This window comes from Oncorhynchus keta, chromosome 8, assembly GCF_023373465.1.
Source record: "Oncorhynchus keta strain PuntledgeMale-10-30-2019 chromosome 8, Oket_V2, whole genome shotgun sequence".
Taxonomy (NCBI): Eukaryota; Metazoa; Chordata; class Actinopteri; order Salmoniformes; family Salmonidae; genus Oncorhynchus; species Oncorhynchus keta.
Window position 1 is genome coordinate 48,216,567 of NC_068428.1, and position 16,629 is coordinate 48,233,195.

The following is a 16,629-nucleotide window of genomic DNA, read 5'->3' on the forward strand; positions in this document are numbered from 1 at the left end:
AATAGTGAAGATATGGTAGTGGATGCTGTAGTAAATAGTGAAGATATGGTAGTGGATGCTGTAGTAAATAGTGAAGATATGGTAGTGGATGCTAGTGAAGATATGGTAGTGGATGCTGTAGTAAATAGTGAAGATATGGTAGTGGATGCTGGTGAAGATATGGTAGTGGATGCTGGTGAAGATATGGTAGTGGATGCTGTAGTAAATAGTGAAGGTATGGTAGTGGATGCTGTAGTAAATAGTGACGGTATGGTAGTGGATGCTGTAGTAAATAGTGAAGATATGGTAGTGGATGCTGTAGTAAATAGTGAAGGTATGGTAGTGGATGCTGGTGAAGGTATGGTAGTGGATGCTGGTGAAGGTATGGTAGTGGATGCTGTAGTAAATAGTGAAGGTATGGTAGTGGATGCTGTATTAAATAGTGAAGGTATGGTAGTGGATGCTGTAGTAAATAGTGAAGGTATGGTAGTGGATGCTGGTGAAGGTATGGTAGTGGATGCTGGTGAAAATATGGTAGTGGATGCTGTAGTAAATAGTGAAGGTATGGTAGTGGATGCTGTATTAAATAGTGAAGGTATGGTAGTGGATGCTGTAGTAAATAGTGAAGATATGGTAGTGGATGCTGTAGTAAATAGTGAAGGTATGGTAGTGGATGCTGTAGTAAATAGTGAAGATATGGTAGTGGATGCTGTAGTAAATAGTGAAGATATGGTAGTGGATGCTGTAGTAAATAGTGAAGATATGGTAGTGGATGCTGTAGTAAATAGTGAAGATATGGTAGTGGATGCTGTAGTAAATAGTGAAGGTATGGTAGTGGATGCTGTGGTAAATAGTAAAGATATGGTAGTGGATGCTGTAGTAAATAGTGAAGATATGGTAGTGGATGCTGTAGTAAATAGTGAAGATATGGTAGTGGATGCTAGTGAAGATATGGTAGTGGATGCTGTAGTAAATAGTGAAGATATGGTAGTGGATGCTGGTGAAGATATGGTAGTGGATGCTGGTGAAGATATGGTAGTGGATGCTGTAGTAAATAGTGAAGGTATGGTAGTGGATGCTAGTGAAGATATGGTAGTGGATGCTGTAGTAAATAGTGAAGATATGGTAGTGGATTCTAGTGAAGGTATGGTAGTGGATGCTGTGGCAAATAGTGAAGGTATGGTAGTGGATGCTGTGGTAAATAGTGAAGATATGGTAGTGGATGCTGTAGTAAATAGTGAAGATATGGTAGTGGATGCTGTAGTAAATAGTGAAGATATGGTAGTGGATGCTAGTGAAGATATGGTAGTGGATGCTGTAGTAAATAGTGAAGATATGGTAGTGGATGCTGGTGAAGATATGGTAGTGGATGCTGGTGAAGATATGGTAGTGGATGCTGTAGTAAATAGTGAAGGTATGGTAGTGGATGCTGTAGTAAATAGTGACGGTATGGTAGTGGATGCTGTAGTAAATAGTGAAGATATGGTAGTGGATGCTGTAGTAAATAGTGAAGGTATGGTAGTGGATGCTGGTGAAGGTATGGTAGTGGATGCTGGTGAAGGTATGGTAGTGGATGCTGTAGTAAATAGTGAAGGTATGGTAGTGGATGCTGTATTAAATAGTGAAGGTATGGTAGTGGATGCTGTAGTAAATAGTGAAGGTATGGTAGTGGATGCTGGTGAAGGTATGGTAGTGGATGCTGGTGAAAATATGGTAGTGGATGCTGTAGTAAATAGTGAAGGTATGGTAGTGGATGCTGTATTAAATAGTGAAGGTATGGTAGTGGATGCTGTATTAAATAGTGAAGGTATGGTAGTGGATGCTGTAGTAAATAGTGAAGATATGGTAGTGGATGCTGTAGTAAATAGTGAAGGTATGGTAATGGATGCTGTAGTAAATAGTGAAGATATGGTAGTGGATGCTGTAGTAAATAGTGAAGATATGGTAGTGGATGCTGTAGTAAATAGTGAAGATATGGTAGTGGATGCTGTAGTAAATAGTGAAGATATGGTAGTGGATGCTGTAGTAAATAGTGAAGGTATGGTAGTGGATGCTGTGGTAAATAGTAAAGATATGGTAGTGGATGCTGTAGTAAATAGTGAAGATATGGTAGTGGATGCTGTAGTAAATAGTGAAGATATGGTAGTGGATGCTAGTGAAGATATGGTAGTGGATGCTGTAGTAAATAGTGAAGATATGGTAGTGGATGCTGGTGAAAATATGGTAGTGGATGCTGGTGAAAATATGGTAGTGGATGCTGTAGTAAATAGTGAAGGTATGGTAGTGGATGCTAGTGAAGATATGGTAGTGGATGCTGTAGTAAATAGTGAAGATATGGTAGTGGATTCTAGTGAAGGTATGGTAGTGGATGCTGTGGCAAATAGTGAAGGTATGGTAGTGGATGCTGTGGTAAATAGTGAAGATATGGTAGTGGATGCTGTAGTAAATAGTGAAGATATGGTAGTGGATGCTGTAGTAAATAGTGAAGATATGGTAGTGGATGCTAGTGAAGATATGGTAGTGGATGCTGTAGTAAATAGTGAAGATATGGTAGTGGATGCTGGTGAAGATATGGTAGTGGATGCTGGTGAAGATATGGTAGTGGATGCTGTAATAAATAGTGAAGGTATGGTAGTGGATGCTAGTGAAGATATGGTAGTGGATGCTGTAGTAAATAGTGAAGATATGGTAGTGGATGCTAGTGAAGGTATGGTAGTGGATGCTGTGGCAAATAGTGAAGGTATGGTAGTGGATGCTGTAGTAAATAGTGAAGGTATGGTAGTGGATGCTGTAGTAAATAGTGAAGGTATGGTAGTGGATGCTGTAGTAAATAGTGAAGGTATGGTAGCGTATGCTAGTGAAGGTATGGTAGTGGATGCTGTAGTAAATAGTGAAGGTATGGTAGTGGATGCTGTAGTAAATAGTGAAGATATGGTAGTGGATGCTGTAGTAAATAGTGAAGGTATGGTAGCGTATGCTAGTGAAGGTATGGTAGTGGATGCTGTAGTAAATAGTGAAGGTATGGTAGTGGATGCTGTAGTAAATAGTGAAGATATGGTAGTGGATGCTGTAGTAAATAGTGAAGGTATGGTAGCGTACCCGGTGTGTTAAAAACATGGATGTTGTGGTGTTTCATTGCCACAGTTATAAAACTGGATCGGGATCAGAACTGGTTATTTCTTTTAAATCAGTGAAGTTGCTTGATTTTAGGTCGTTTTTTGGGGGGTGGGGAAACCTGTTTCCAGTTTGCACAGGGAGATGTAGAATGCACAGGGAGATGCAGAATGCACAGGGAGATGCAGAATGCACAGGGAGATGTAGAATGCACAGGGAGATGTAGAATGCACAGGGAGATGCAGAATGCACAGGGAGATGTAGAATGCACAGGGAGATGTAGAATGCACAGGGAGATGTAGAATGCACAGGGAGATGTAGAATGCACAGGGAGATGTAGAATGCACAGGGAGATGTAGAATGCACAGGGAGATGCAGAATGCACAGGGAGATGTAGAATGCACAGGGAGATGTAGAATGCACAGGGAGATGTAGAATGCACAGGGAGATGCAGAATGCACAGGGAGATGTAGAATGCACAGGGAGATGCAGAATGCACAGGGAGATGTAGAATGCACAGGGAGATGTAGAATGCACAGGGAGATGTAGAATGCACAGGGAGATGTAGAATGCACAGGGAGATGCAGAATGCACAGGGAGATGTAGAATGCACAGGGAGATGTAGAATGCACAGGGAGATGTAGAATGCACAGGGAGATGTAGAATGCACAGGGAGATGTAGAATGCACAGGGAGATGTAGAATGCACAGGGAGATGCAGAATGCACAGGGAGATGTAGAATGCACAGGGAGATGTAGAATGCACAGTAAATTAAAGAAGAACCATCTGGTGAGATTGATCCTGTTGATTGGATTTTTTTTGTGACTAACAATATTTTTTGCATTTTTGAAGTGATCTGCACATTATTGTTTTTTATTTCATTATTTTGGGACAATTTTGATGGGATTCTATTTGGACATTCTGGGATTTGGACACTTCCCTGCCTCCTCCTCTCTCCCCGCCCAGTTAGTCCCCAGGGCAGGGTGGGATTGACTAGGACACTCTCCTGAGTCAGTGTAACCCCAGGGCCACCTAGAGAACACTACTACTGTTTACCTGCCCTGCCTATCTAAACACAATAATGTCTCCATATCCTGGTCGTAAGCCCTGGGCCTGAGCCTGGAGGTCGACTTCCTGGGACAAACGGATGCCAGACATTCTAGCCCTAACGGATTTAGTTAATGACCTGAATACATCAACAAGTCAACCGTGTTTACCCAGCTAGCGTTTAACCTGGTGTCTTAACACGCTAAGCAAATAACAGTAAGTTGAGCACATACAGGACCTAGTGAACACCTACACACCCCTTGCAGTTGGCACATTTTTCACTCCCTGAAATACTCTGTGAGGTGTTGTATTGGATTTGACTAAGTTTTTACAATCAAATCTCAATTTTTTTTTTTTTGTGTAAATGGCTATGAACACAACACACTCCAGAAACACCTAAAGGCCATCCTTTTAGAAATGGAAAACCTCTCAGCATAGTGATACGGGTCTTTACACCTAAACGCCATCCTTTTAGAAATGGAAAACCTCTCAGCATAGTGATACGGGTCTTTACACCTAAACGCCATCCTTTTAGAAATGGAAAACCTCTCAGCATAGTGATACGGGTCTTTACACCTAAACGCCATCCTTTTAGAAATGGAAAACCTCTCAGCATAGTGATACGGGTCTTTACACCTAAACGCCATCCTTTTAGAAATGGAAAACCTCTCAGCATAGTGATACGGGTCTTTACACCTAAACGCCATCCTTTTAGAAATGGAAAACCTCTCAGCATAGTGATACGGGTCTTTGCATATTTGATGACATTAAATTATTCCGCAACGTTAGACTCCATTTTGATGAGACTTGAGCGTTTCCTCTCCGTCCGTTCCTTTAGGTAACTGGCAAAATAAAGGAAACACTCGAGTATATTGAAAGCAGGTGCTTCCACACAGGAAGTTCCGGACACAGGAAGAATGTATGCCGATGCGCATTGAAGCCGTTTTGGCGTATCGCGGTGGCCCAACGGCCTATTTAATTTGACCTTTATTTAACCAGGCAAGTCAGTTAAGAACAAATTCTTATTTTCAATGACGGCCTGGGAACAGTGAGTTAACTGGTCTAGGAACAGTGGGTTAACTGCCTGTTCAGGGGCAGAACGACAGATTTGTACCTTGTCAGCTCGGGGGTTTGAACTCGCAACCTTCCGGTTACTAGTCCAACGCTCTAACCACTAGTCTACCCTGCCGCCCCTCCACTCTAACCACTAGGCTACCCTGCCGCCCCTCCACTCTAACCACTAGGCTACCCTGCCGCCCCTCCACTCTAACCACTAGGCTACCCTGCCGCCCCTCCACTCTAACCACTAGGCTACCCTGCCGCCCCTCCACTCTAACCACTAGGCTACCCTGCCGCCCCTCCACTCTAACCACTAGGCTACCCTGCCGCCCCTCCACTCTAACCACTAGGCTACCCTGCCCCCCCTCCACTCTAACCACTAGGCTACCCTGCCGCCCCTCCACTCTAACCACTAGGCTACCCTGCCGCCCCTCCACTCTAACCACTAGGCTACCCTGCCGCCCCTCCACTCTAACCACTAGGCTACCCTGCCGCCCCTCCACTCTAACCACTAGGCTACCCTGCCGCCCTCCACTCTAACCACTAGGCTACCCTGCCGCCCCTCCACTCTAACCACTAGGCTACCCTGCCGCCCCTCCACTCTAACCACTAGGCTACCCTGCCGCCCCTCCACTCTAACCACTAGGCTACCCTGCCGCCCCTCCACTCTAACCACTAGGCTACCCTGCCGCCCCTCCACTCTAACCACTAGGCTACCCTGCCACCTCTACACTCTAACCACTAGGCTACCCTGCCGCCCTCCACTCTAACCACTAGGCTACCCTGCCGCCCCTCCACTCTAACCAATAGGCTACCCTGCCGCCCCTCCACTCTAACCACTAGGCTACCCCGCCGCCCCTCCACTCTAACCACTAGGTAACCCCGCCACCCCTCCACTCTAACCACTAGGCTACCCCGCCGCCCCTCCACTCTAACCACTAGGCTACCCTGCCACCCCTCCACTCTAACCACTAGGCTACCCTGCCACCCCTCCACTCTAACCACTAGGCTACCCTGCCGCCCCTCCACTCTAACCACTAGGCTACCCTGCCGCACCTCCACTCTAACCACTAGTCTACCCTGCCACCCCTACACTCTAACCACTAGGCTACCCTGCCGCACCTCCAACCTAACCACTAGGCTACCCTGCCGCACCTCCACTCTAACCACTAGTCTACCCTGCCGCCCCTCCACTCTAACCACTAGGCTACCCTGCCACCCCTCCACTCTAACCACTAGGCTACCCTGCCACCTCTACACTCTAACCACTAGGCTACCCTGCCACCTCTACACTCTAACCACTAGGCTACCCTGCCACCTCTACACTCTAACCACTAGGCTACCCTGCCGCCTCTACACTCTAACCACTAGGCTACCCTGCCACCTCTACACTCTAACCACTAGGCTACCCTGCCGCCCCTCCACTCTAACCACTAGGCTACCCTGCCGCCTCTACACTCTAACCACTAGGCTACCCTGCCGCCTCTACACTCTAACCACTAGGCTACCCTGCCGCCCCCTCCACTCTAACCACTAGGTTACCCTGCCGCCTCTACACTCTAACCACTAGGCTACCCTGCCGCCCCTCCACTCTAACCACTAGGCTACCCTGCCGCCCTCCACTCTAACCACTAGGCTACCCTGCCGCCCCTCCACTCTAACCACTAGGTTACCCTGCCGCCCTCCACTCTAACCACTAGGCTACCCTGCCGCCCTCCACTCTAACCACTAGGCTACCCTGCCGCCCCTCCACTCTAACCACTAGGCTACCCTGCCGCCCTCCACTCTAACCACTAGGCTACCCTGCCGCCCCTCCACTCTAACCACTAGGCTACCCTGCCGCCCTCCACTCTAACCACTAGGCTACCCTGCCGCCCCTCCACTCTAACCACTAGGCTACCCTGCCGCCCCTCCACTCTAACCACTAGGCTACCCTGCCACCCCTCCACTCTAACCACTAGGCTACCCTGCCGCCCTCCACTCTAACCACTAGGCTACCCTGCCGCCCTCCACTCTAACCACTAGGCTACCCTGCCGCCCTCCACTCTAACCACTAGGCTACCCTGCCGCCCTCCACTCTAACCACTAGGCTACCCTGCCGCCCTCCACTCTAACCACTAGGCTACCCTGCCGCCCCTCCACTCTAACCACTAGGCTACCCTGCCGCCCCTCCACTCTAACCACTAGGCTACCCTGCCGCCCCTCCACTCTAACCACTAGGCTACCCTGCCGCCCTCCACTCTAACCACTAGGCTACCCTGCCGCCCTCCACTCTAACCACTAGGCTACCCTGCCGCCCCTCCACTCTAACCACTAGGCTACCCTGCCGCCCTCCACTCTAACCACTAGGTTACCCTGCCGCCCCTCCACTCTAACCACTAGGCTACCCTGCCGCCCCTCCACTCTAACCACTAGGCTACCCTGCCGCCCTCCACTCTAACCACTAGGCTACCCTGCCGCCCCTCCACTCTAACCACTAGGCTACCCTGCCGCCCCTCCACTCTAACCACTAGGCTACCCTGCCGCCCCTCCACTCTAACCACTAGGCTACCCTGCCGCCCCTCCACTCTAACCACTAGGCTACCCTGCCGCCCCTCCACTCTAACCACTAGGTTACCCTGCCGCCCTCCACTCTAACCACTAGGCTACCCTGCCACCCTCCACTCTAACCATTTATCTACTGACCCAGAGTCAGATGAAGCCCTTTATCTACTGACCCAGAGTCAGATGAGGCCCTTTATCTACTGACCCAGAGTCAGATGAAGCCCTTTATCTACTGACCCAGAGTCAGATGAGGCCCTTTATCTACTGACCCAGAGTCAGATGAAGCCCTTTATCTACTGACCCAGAGTCAGATGAGGCCCTTTATCTACTGACACAGAGTCAGCTGAAGCCCTTTATCTACTGACCCAGAGTCAGATGAAGCCCTTTATCTACTGACCCAGAGTCAGATGAAGCCCTTTATCTACTGACCCAGAGTCAGATGAGGCCCTTTATCTACTGACCCAGAGTCAGATGAAGCCCTTTATCTACTGACCCAGAGTCAGATGAGGCCCTTTATCTACTGACACAGAGTCAGCTGAAGCCCTTTATCTACTGACCCAGAGTCAGATGAAGCCCTTTATCTACTGACCCAGAGTCAGATGAGGTCCTTTATCTACTGACCCAGAGTCAGATGAGGTCCTTTATCTACTGACACAGAGTCAGATGAAGCCCTTTATCTACTGACCCAGAGTCAGATGAAGCCCTTTATCTACTGACCCAGAGTCAGATGAGGCCCTTTATCTACTGACACAGAGTCAGATGAAGCCCTTTATCTACTGACCCAGAGTCAGATGAAGCCCTTTATCTATTGACCCAGAGTCAGATGAGGCCCTTTATCTACTGACCCAGAGTCAGATGAGGTCCTTTATGTACTGACCCAGAGTCAGATGAGGTCCTTTATCTACTGACACAGAGTCAGATGAAGCCCTTTATCTACTGACCCAGAGTCAGATGAAGCCCTTTATCTACTGACCCAGAGTCAGATGAAGCCCTTTATCTACTGACCCAGAGTCAGATGAGGCTCTTTATCTACTGACACAGAGTCAGATGAAGCCCTTTATCTACTGACCCAGAGTCAGATGAAGTCCTTTATCTACTGACCCAGAGTCAGATGAGGCCCTTTATCTACTGACCCAGAGTCAGATGAGGTCCTTTATCTACTGACCCAGAGTCAGATGAAGCCCTTTATCTACTGACACAGAGTCAGATGAAGCCCTTTATCTACTGACCCAGAGTCAGATGAGGTCCTTTATCTACTGACCCAGAGTCAGATGAGGTCCTTTATCTACTGACACAGAGTCAGATGAGGTCCTTTATCTACTGACCCAGAGTCAGATGAGGTCCTTTATCTACTGACCCAGAGTCAGATGAGGTCCTTTATCTACTGACACAGAGTCAGATGAGGCCCTTTATCTACTGACCCAGAGTCAGATGAGGTCCTTTATCTACTGACCCAGAGTCAGATGAGGTCCTTTATCTACTGACCCAGAGTCAGATGAGGTCCTTTATCTACTGACACAGAGTCAGATGAGGCCCTTTATCTACTGACACAGAGTCAGATGAGGTCCTTTATCTACTGACCCAGAGTCAGATGAGGTCCTTTATCTACTGACCCAGAGTCAGATGAGGTCCTTTATCTACTGACCCAGAGTCAGATGAGGTCCTTTATCTACTGACCCAGAGTCAGATGGTCTCCTTTATCTACTGACCCAGAGTCAGATGAGGTCCTTTATCTACTGACCCAGAGTCAGATGAGGTCCTTTATCTACTGACCCAGAGTCAGATGAGGTCCTTTATCTACTGACACAGAGTCAGGTGAGGTCCTTTATCTACTGACCCAGAGTCAGATGAGGTCCTTTATCTACTGACCCAGAGTCAGATGGTCTCCTTTATCTACTGACCCAGAGTCAGATGAGGTCCTTTATCTACTGACCCAGAGTCAGATGAGGTCCTTTATCTACTGACCCAGAGTCAGATGAGGCCCTTTAATCTACTGACCCAGAGTCAGGTGAGGTCCTTTATCTACTGACCCAGAGTCAGATGAGGTCCTTTATCTACTGACCCAGAGTCAGATGGTCTCCTTTATCTACTGACCCAGAGTCAGATGAGGTCCTTTATCTACTGACCCAGAGTCAGATGAGGTCCTTTATCTACTGACCCAGAGTCAGATGAGGCCCTTTAATCTACTGACCCAGAGTCAGATGAAGCCCTTTATCTACTGACCCAGAGTTAGATGAAGCCATTTATCTACTGACCCAGAGTCAGATGAGGCCCTTTAATCTACTGACCCAGAGTCAGATGAGGTCCTTTATCTACTGACCCAGAGTCAGATGAGGCCCTTTAAATCTACTGACCCAGAGTCAGATGAGGCCCTTTATCTACTGACCCAGAGTCAGATGAGGCCCTTTATCTACTGACCCAGAATCAGATGAGGTCCTTTATCTACTGACCCAGAGTCAGATGAGGTCCTTTATCTACTGACCCAGAGTCAGATGAAGCCCTTTATCTACTGACCCAGAGTTAGATGAAGCCCTTTATCTACTGACCCAGAGTCAGATGAGGCCCTTTATCTACTGACCCAGAGTCAGATGAGGTCCTTTATCTACTGAGCCAGAGTCAGATGAAGCCCTTTATCTACTGACACAGAGTCAGATGAGGTCCTTTATATACTGACCCAGAGTCAGATGAAGCCCTTTATCTACTGACCCAGAGTCAGATGAGGTCCTTTATCTACTGACCCAGAGTCAGATGAGGTCCTTTATCTACTGACACAGAGTCAGATGAAGCCCTTTATCTACTGACCCAGAGTCAGATGAAGCCCTTTATCTACTGACCCAGAGTCAGATGAGGTCCTTTATCTACTGACACAGAGTCAGATGAAGCCCTTTATCTACTGACCCAGAGTCAGATGAAGCCCTTTATCTACTGACCCAGAGTCAGATGAAGCTCTTTATCTACTGACCCAGAATCAGATGAAATAGTGGATACCATTTTTATGTCGATGCGTGCAGTTTGAAGGAAGTCACTAACTAGCGCCAGGGCAATGACTGGAGGTCTACGGTATCTACCAGTGTTGTGTTGAAGACCACCTAAAGAGAGTTCCCAGTCAAGACCGAGATCAGAGTAAAGACCACCTAAAGAGAGATCCCAGTCAAGACCAAGATCAGAGTAAAGACCACCTAAAGAGAGATCCCAGTCAAGACCAAGATCAGAGTAAAGACCACCTAAAGAGAGATCCCAGTCAAGACCAAGATCAGAGTAAAGACCACCTAAAGAGAGATCCCAGTCAAGACCGAGATCAGAGTAAAGACCACCTAAAGAGAGATCCCAGTCAAGACCAAGATCAGAGTAAAGACCACCTAAAGAGAGATCCCAGTCAAGACCAAGATCAGAGTAAAGACCACCTAAAGAGAGATCCCAGTCAAGACCAAGATCAGAGTAAAGACCACCTAAAGAGAGATCACAGTCAAGACCGAGATCAGAGTAAAGACCACCTAAAGAGAGATCCCAGTCAAGACCGAGATCAGAGTAAAGACCACCTAAAGAGAGATCCCAGTCAAGACCAAGATCAGAGTAAAGACCACCTAAAGAGAGATCCCAGTCAAGACCAAGATCAGAGTAAAGACCACCTAAAAAGAGAGATCCCAGTCAAGACCAAGATCAGAGTAAAGACCACCAAGAGAGATCCCAGTCAAGACCAAGATCAGAGTAAAGACCACCTAAAGAGAGATCCCAGTCAAGACCAAGATCAGAGTAAAGACCACCAAGAGAGAGATCCCAGTCAAGACCAAGATCAGAGTAAAGACCACCTAAAGAGAGATCCTTCTGTAGCTCAGTTGGTAGAGCATGGCGCTTGTAACGCCAGGATAGTGGGTTCGATTCCCGGGACCACCCATATGTAGAATGTATGCACACATGACTGACTGTAAGTCGCTTTGGATAAAAGCGTCAGCTAAATGGCATATTATTATTATTATTATAGATCCAGTCGAGACCAGAAAAATGCGAGTCCGATTCAAGACCAGGATTATAATTGTCAAATCACCACAGTAATAAAAGTTCAAAAACATCCAGTATTTCTGTGTTCATATTTCAGAACAACACATGAATTCTCTAGACATTCAGGATAGTGAAAACATACATGCTGAGGGCAAAAAGAGCCACTACAAATGATTACTAACCCAAACAATGTGGGGAACAACGAGGAGAAGGGCTAAGGATTTATACAATAATGATTATTATTTTCAATGATTTCAATGATGTTCTCATCAGTTTTTTGTTCGAAAGAAAAGCACTGAAGAGAAAAAATAAAATAAACATGATTTTTTGTTTATTTTTTTGCAATGGGAAGTAATATATGTTAATTTAGACTGGGAAATGTTTAAATGGTGTTTTTATTTATTCTCATGATTGGGACCCACTGGTTTAGTACGTCGAGTTGATGGACTGCTTATCCTTTAACTGTTAACTGCTGTGTGTGACCGCTGTCTTTCCATCAGCACTGTGCAGGTGCTGCCTGGATTTTGACGAAAATAACGTTCCCAAGCGGCCCTGGCGAGGGAAAGGGAACCTGTGTGAATTTTTTACATTTATTTTTATTCAGTTTCAAATAGATTTTGATTTTCACTCTAAAAAACAAAACTTTTTTTATTTAAAAAAAAATTTGATGTGTAAACCAAATAAATCTGATAGGTGGGCGGGCCTCTCTGTCCACCCAGTGGGGGCGGGCCTCTCTGTCCACCCAGTGGGGGCGGGCCTCTCTGTCCACCCAGTGGGGGCGGGCCTCTCTGTCCACCCAGTGGGGGCGGGCCTCTCTGTCCACCCAGTGGGGGCGGGCCTCTCTGTCCACCCAGTGGGGCGGGCCTCTCTGTCCACCCAGTGGGGCGGGCCTCTCTGTCCACCCAGTGGGGGCGGGTCCACCCAGTCTCTGTCCACCCAGTGGGGGCGGGCCTCTCTGTCCACCCAGTGGGGGCGGGCCTCTCTGTCCACCCAGTGGGGGCGGGCCTCTCTGTCCACCCAGTGGGGGGCGGGCCTCTCTGTCCACCCAGTGGGGCGGGCCTCTCTGTCCACCCAGTGGGGGCGGGCCTCTCTGTCCACCCAGTGGGGCGGGCCTCTCTGTCCACCCAGTGGGGGCGGGCCTCTCTGTGGGGGCGGGCCTCTCTGTCCACCCAGTGGGGGCGGGCCTCTCTGTCCACCCAGTGGGGGCGGGCCTCTCTGTCCACCCAGTGGGGGCGGGCCTCTCTGTCCACCCAGTGGGGGCGGGCCTCTCTGTCCACCCAGTGGGTGTGGGCCTCTCTGTCCACCCAGGCAATCCTGGAGAGACAGAGAGAGAGACAGAGAGAGTCCATGAAGATCTAAGATAATCCTAACTGTAATCTCCCTCCCTGCCACCAGGGTGCAGTAAAGGCTATGGCAGAGTAAGGCATAGTAATAAACCCATCATGCCATCAACAACACCCGTCTTAGTACATTTTGGACCTTCTATGTTATTTGAATAAAACATGTATTACATGTGTTGAATGCAGGGTATCCAGGAGAGGTTTGGAACGATCGGGAGGCTACCACAAGAGGGAATAGACGTCTTTGAATCGACAGACATGTCGTCTTGGTACCAAACGGCATTTGACCAGAACCCTAGGAGGAATACCCTCTGAAACGCAGACCTAGTCCCATGGTCTCCACCCCCTTCATACCACTAGGAGGCAGGAGTGATGCTACTGTTTCCTACGGATTTGGTAAGAGGTGAGACAACAAGAACATCACTCTGCAAAACCAAAGATCGCAAGATGGCTTGATCTTACAAAACTCATCGACACACAATCACTTTTTCCAACGTAGGTGGTGGTGTGGAGAGAGAGAGAGAGAGAGAGAGACAGAGAGAGAGAGACAGAGAGAGAGAGACAGAGAGAGAGAGACAGAGAGAGAGAGACAGAGAGACAGAGAGAGAGAGAGAGAGAGAGAGACAGAGAGAGAGAGAGAGAGAGAGAGAGAGAGAGAGAGAGAGAGAGAGAGAGAAGAGAAGCGGGGCAGAGAGACAGAAGAGCAAAGTGATTAGGGTGGGGTGCTGGGTGTGTGCAGATGTGGGTTGCTGCAGGAACACAAATGTCACAGCCTCGAAGGTCTGTTAGGACCATCACTCAGCTGTCTCAGAAGAGCACAGATAGACAGCTGGACATAGACTACCCCCGAAGGACCATCACTAACCGAAGGTCTCATAACACGAAGGACCATCATCTGCATTCAGATATCACACACAGACAAAACTTACACAGAGTCCACTTGGGCGACCATACTCATAACTACCCACAGGACCATCACCAGCCAACTACCCCGAAGGACCATCACTCAGCTAACTACCCCGAAGGACCATCATCACTAACAGCTAACTACTACCCCGAAGGACCATCACTCAGCTAACTACCCCGAAGGACCATCACTCAGCTAACTACCCCGAAGGACCATCACTCAGCTAACTACCCCGAAGGACCATCACTCAGCTAACTACCCCTGAAGGACCATCACTCAGCTAACTACCCCTGAAGGACCATCACCAGCTAACTACTCGAAGGACCATCACTCAGCTAACTACCCCTGAAGGACCATCACTCAGCTAACTACCCCGAAGGACCATCACTCAGCTAACTACCCTGAAGGACCATCACTCAGCTAACTACCCCGAAGGACCATCACTCAGCTAACTACCCCGAAGGACCATCACTCAGCTAACTACCCCTGAAGGACCATCACTCAGCTACTACCCCGAAGGACCATCACTCAGCTAACTACCCCTCGAAGGACCATCACTCAGCTAACTACCCCGAAGGACCATCACTCAGACCATCACTCAGCTAACTACCCTCGAAGGACCATCACTCAGCTAACTACCCCTCAGAAGGACCATCACTCAGCTAACTACCCCCGAAGGACCATCACTCAGCTAACTACCCCGAAGGACCATCACCAGCTAACTGAAGGACCATCACTCAGCTAACTACCCCTGAAGGACCATCACTCAGCAACTAACTACCCCTGAAGGACCATCACTCAGCTAACTACCCCTGAAGGACCCATCACTCAGCTCACTCAGCTAACTACCCCGAAGGACCATCACTCAGCTAACTACCCCGAAGGACCATCACTCAGCTAACTACCCCGAAGGACCATCACTCAGCCAACTACCCCCCTGCTAACTACCCCCGAAGGACCATCACTCAGCTAACTACCCTAACTACTTGAAGGACCATCACTCAGCTAACTACCCCTGAAGGACCATCACTCAGCCAACTACCCCTGAAGGACCATCACTCAGCCAACTACCCCTGAAGGACCATCACTCAGCCAACTACCCCTGAAGGAACCAGCTAACTCAGTCTCAACTTTACCTAAACCTGATAGAATCACTCAGCTAAACAGGGACAACAGACATTACATCAGGAAGACAAGGACCATCACAGTACAGACTGTACCCGAAGGATCAGTTCAAGGTCAAACTACCCTGAAGGATCAGCCATTCTATTCAGTACCCCGAAGGACCATCACTCAGCACCCAGGACCATGCTAACTACCCCGAAGGACCATCACTCAGGAAGGACCATCACTCAGCTAACTACCGAAGGACCCACTCAGCTAAACCTCGAAGGACCATCACTCAGCCAACTACCCCGAAGGACCATCACTCAGCCAACTACCTGAAGGACCATCACTCAGCCAACTGGATGTGAAGGACCATCACTCAGCTAAATACCCCTGAAGGACCATCACTCAGCTAACTACCCCCCGAAGGACCATCACTCAGCCAACTACCCCGAAGGACCATGACTGAAGGACCATCACTCAGCCAACTACCTGAAGGACCATCACTCAGCCAACTACCCCCTGAAGGACCATCACTCAGCCAACTACCCTGAAGGACCATCACTCAGCCAACTACCCCCTGAAGGACCATCACTGTGAAGGACCATCACTCAGCCAACTACCCCCTGAAGGACCATCACTCAGCCAACTACCCCAGCTAGGATGTCTGATGAAGGACCAGGGACAACAGCCAACTATGGAAGGACCATCACTCAGTCTGATGTTTGGAGACCATTCATGTTGAAAGCACCCAGATGTGATGGAGATGGATACCCCACAGAAGGACCATGGATGTGATGGAGATGGATGGATGTGATGGAGATGGATACAGATGTCTGATGTTGGAGATCCATTCTATGGAAGCACCCAGATGTGATGGAGATGGATGGATGTGATGGAGATGGATGGATGTGATGGAGATGGATGGATGTGATGGAGATGGATGGATGTGATGGAGATGGATGGATGTGATGGAGATGGATGGATGTGATGGAGATGGGATGTGATGTGATGGATGATGTGATGAGATGGGATGTGATGGAGATGGATGGATGTGATGGAGATGGATGGATGTGATGGAGATGGATGGATGATGAGATGGATGGATGTGATGGAGATGGATGGATGTGATGGAGATGGATGGATGTGATGGAGATGGATGGATGTGATGGAGATGGATGGATGTGATGGATGATGGATGAGATGGATGATGGATGGATGTGATGGAGATGGATGGATGTGATGGAGATGGATGTGATGGAGATGGATGATGTGATGGAGATGGATGGATGTGATGGAGATGGATGGATGTGATGGAGATGGATGGATGTGATGGAGATGGATGGATGGATGGATGATGGAGATGGATGTGATGAGATGGATGGATGTGATGGAGATGGAGATGTGATGAGATGGATGGATGTGATGGAGATGGATGGATGTGATGGAGATGGATGGATGTGATGGAGATGGATGGATGTGATGGAGATGGATGGATGTGATGGAGATGGATGGATGATGAGATGGATGATG

At 48.4% G+C, this 16,629-nt stretch overlaps 1 protein-coding gene and 1 long non-coding RNA gene across 10 annotated transcripts in view; one reads left to right on the top strand and one right to left on the bottom strand.

Annotated features, from left to right (window-relative positions):
- sgk1 (serum/glucocorticoid regulated kinase 1) overlaps positions 1-16,629 on the bottom strand; it is a 335,423-nt gene that overhangs the window by 270,579 nt on the left and 48,215 nt on the right. The window lies entirely within an intron of this gene.
- LOC127931539 (uncharacterized) lies at positions 8,094-9,939 on the top strand. 9 transcript variants are annotated; one of them, XR_008141669.1, is made up of 4 exons: positions 8,094-8,603; positions 9,308-9,563; positions 9,596-9,659; positions 9,757-9,939. It is a non-coding gene; the product is annotated as an uncharacterized LOC127931539 (long non-coding RNA). The 9 variants fall into 9 exon arrangements; XR_008141667.1 differs by lacking the exon at positions 8,094-8,603 and adding an exon at positions 8,802-8,891; XR_008141674.1 differs by lacking the exon at positions 8,094-8,603 and adding an exon at positions 8,802-8,891 and having other exon boundaries at positions 9,308-9,531; positions 9,564-9,691.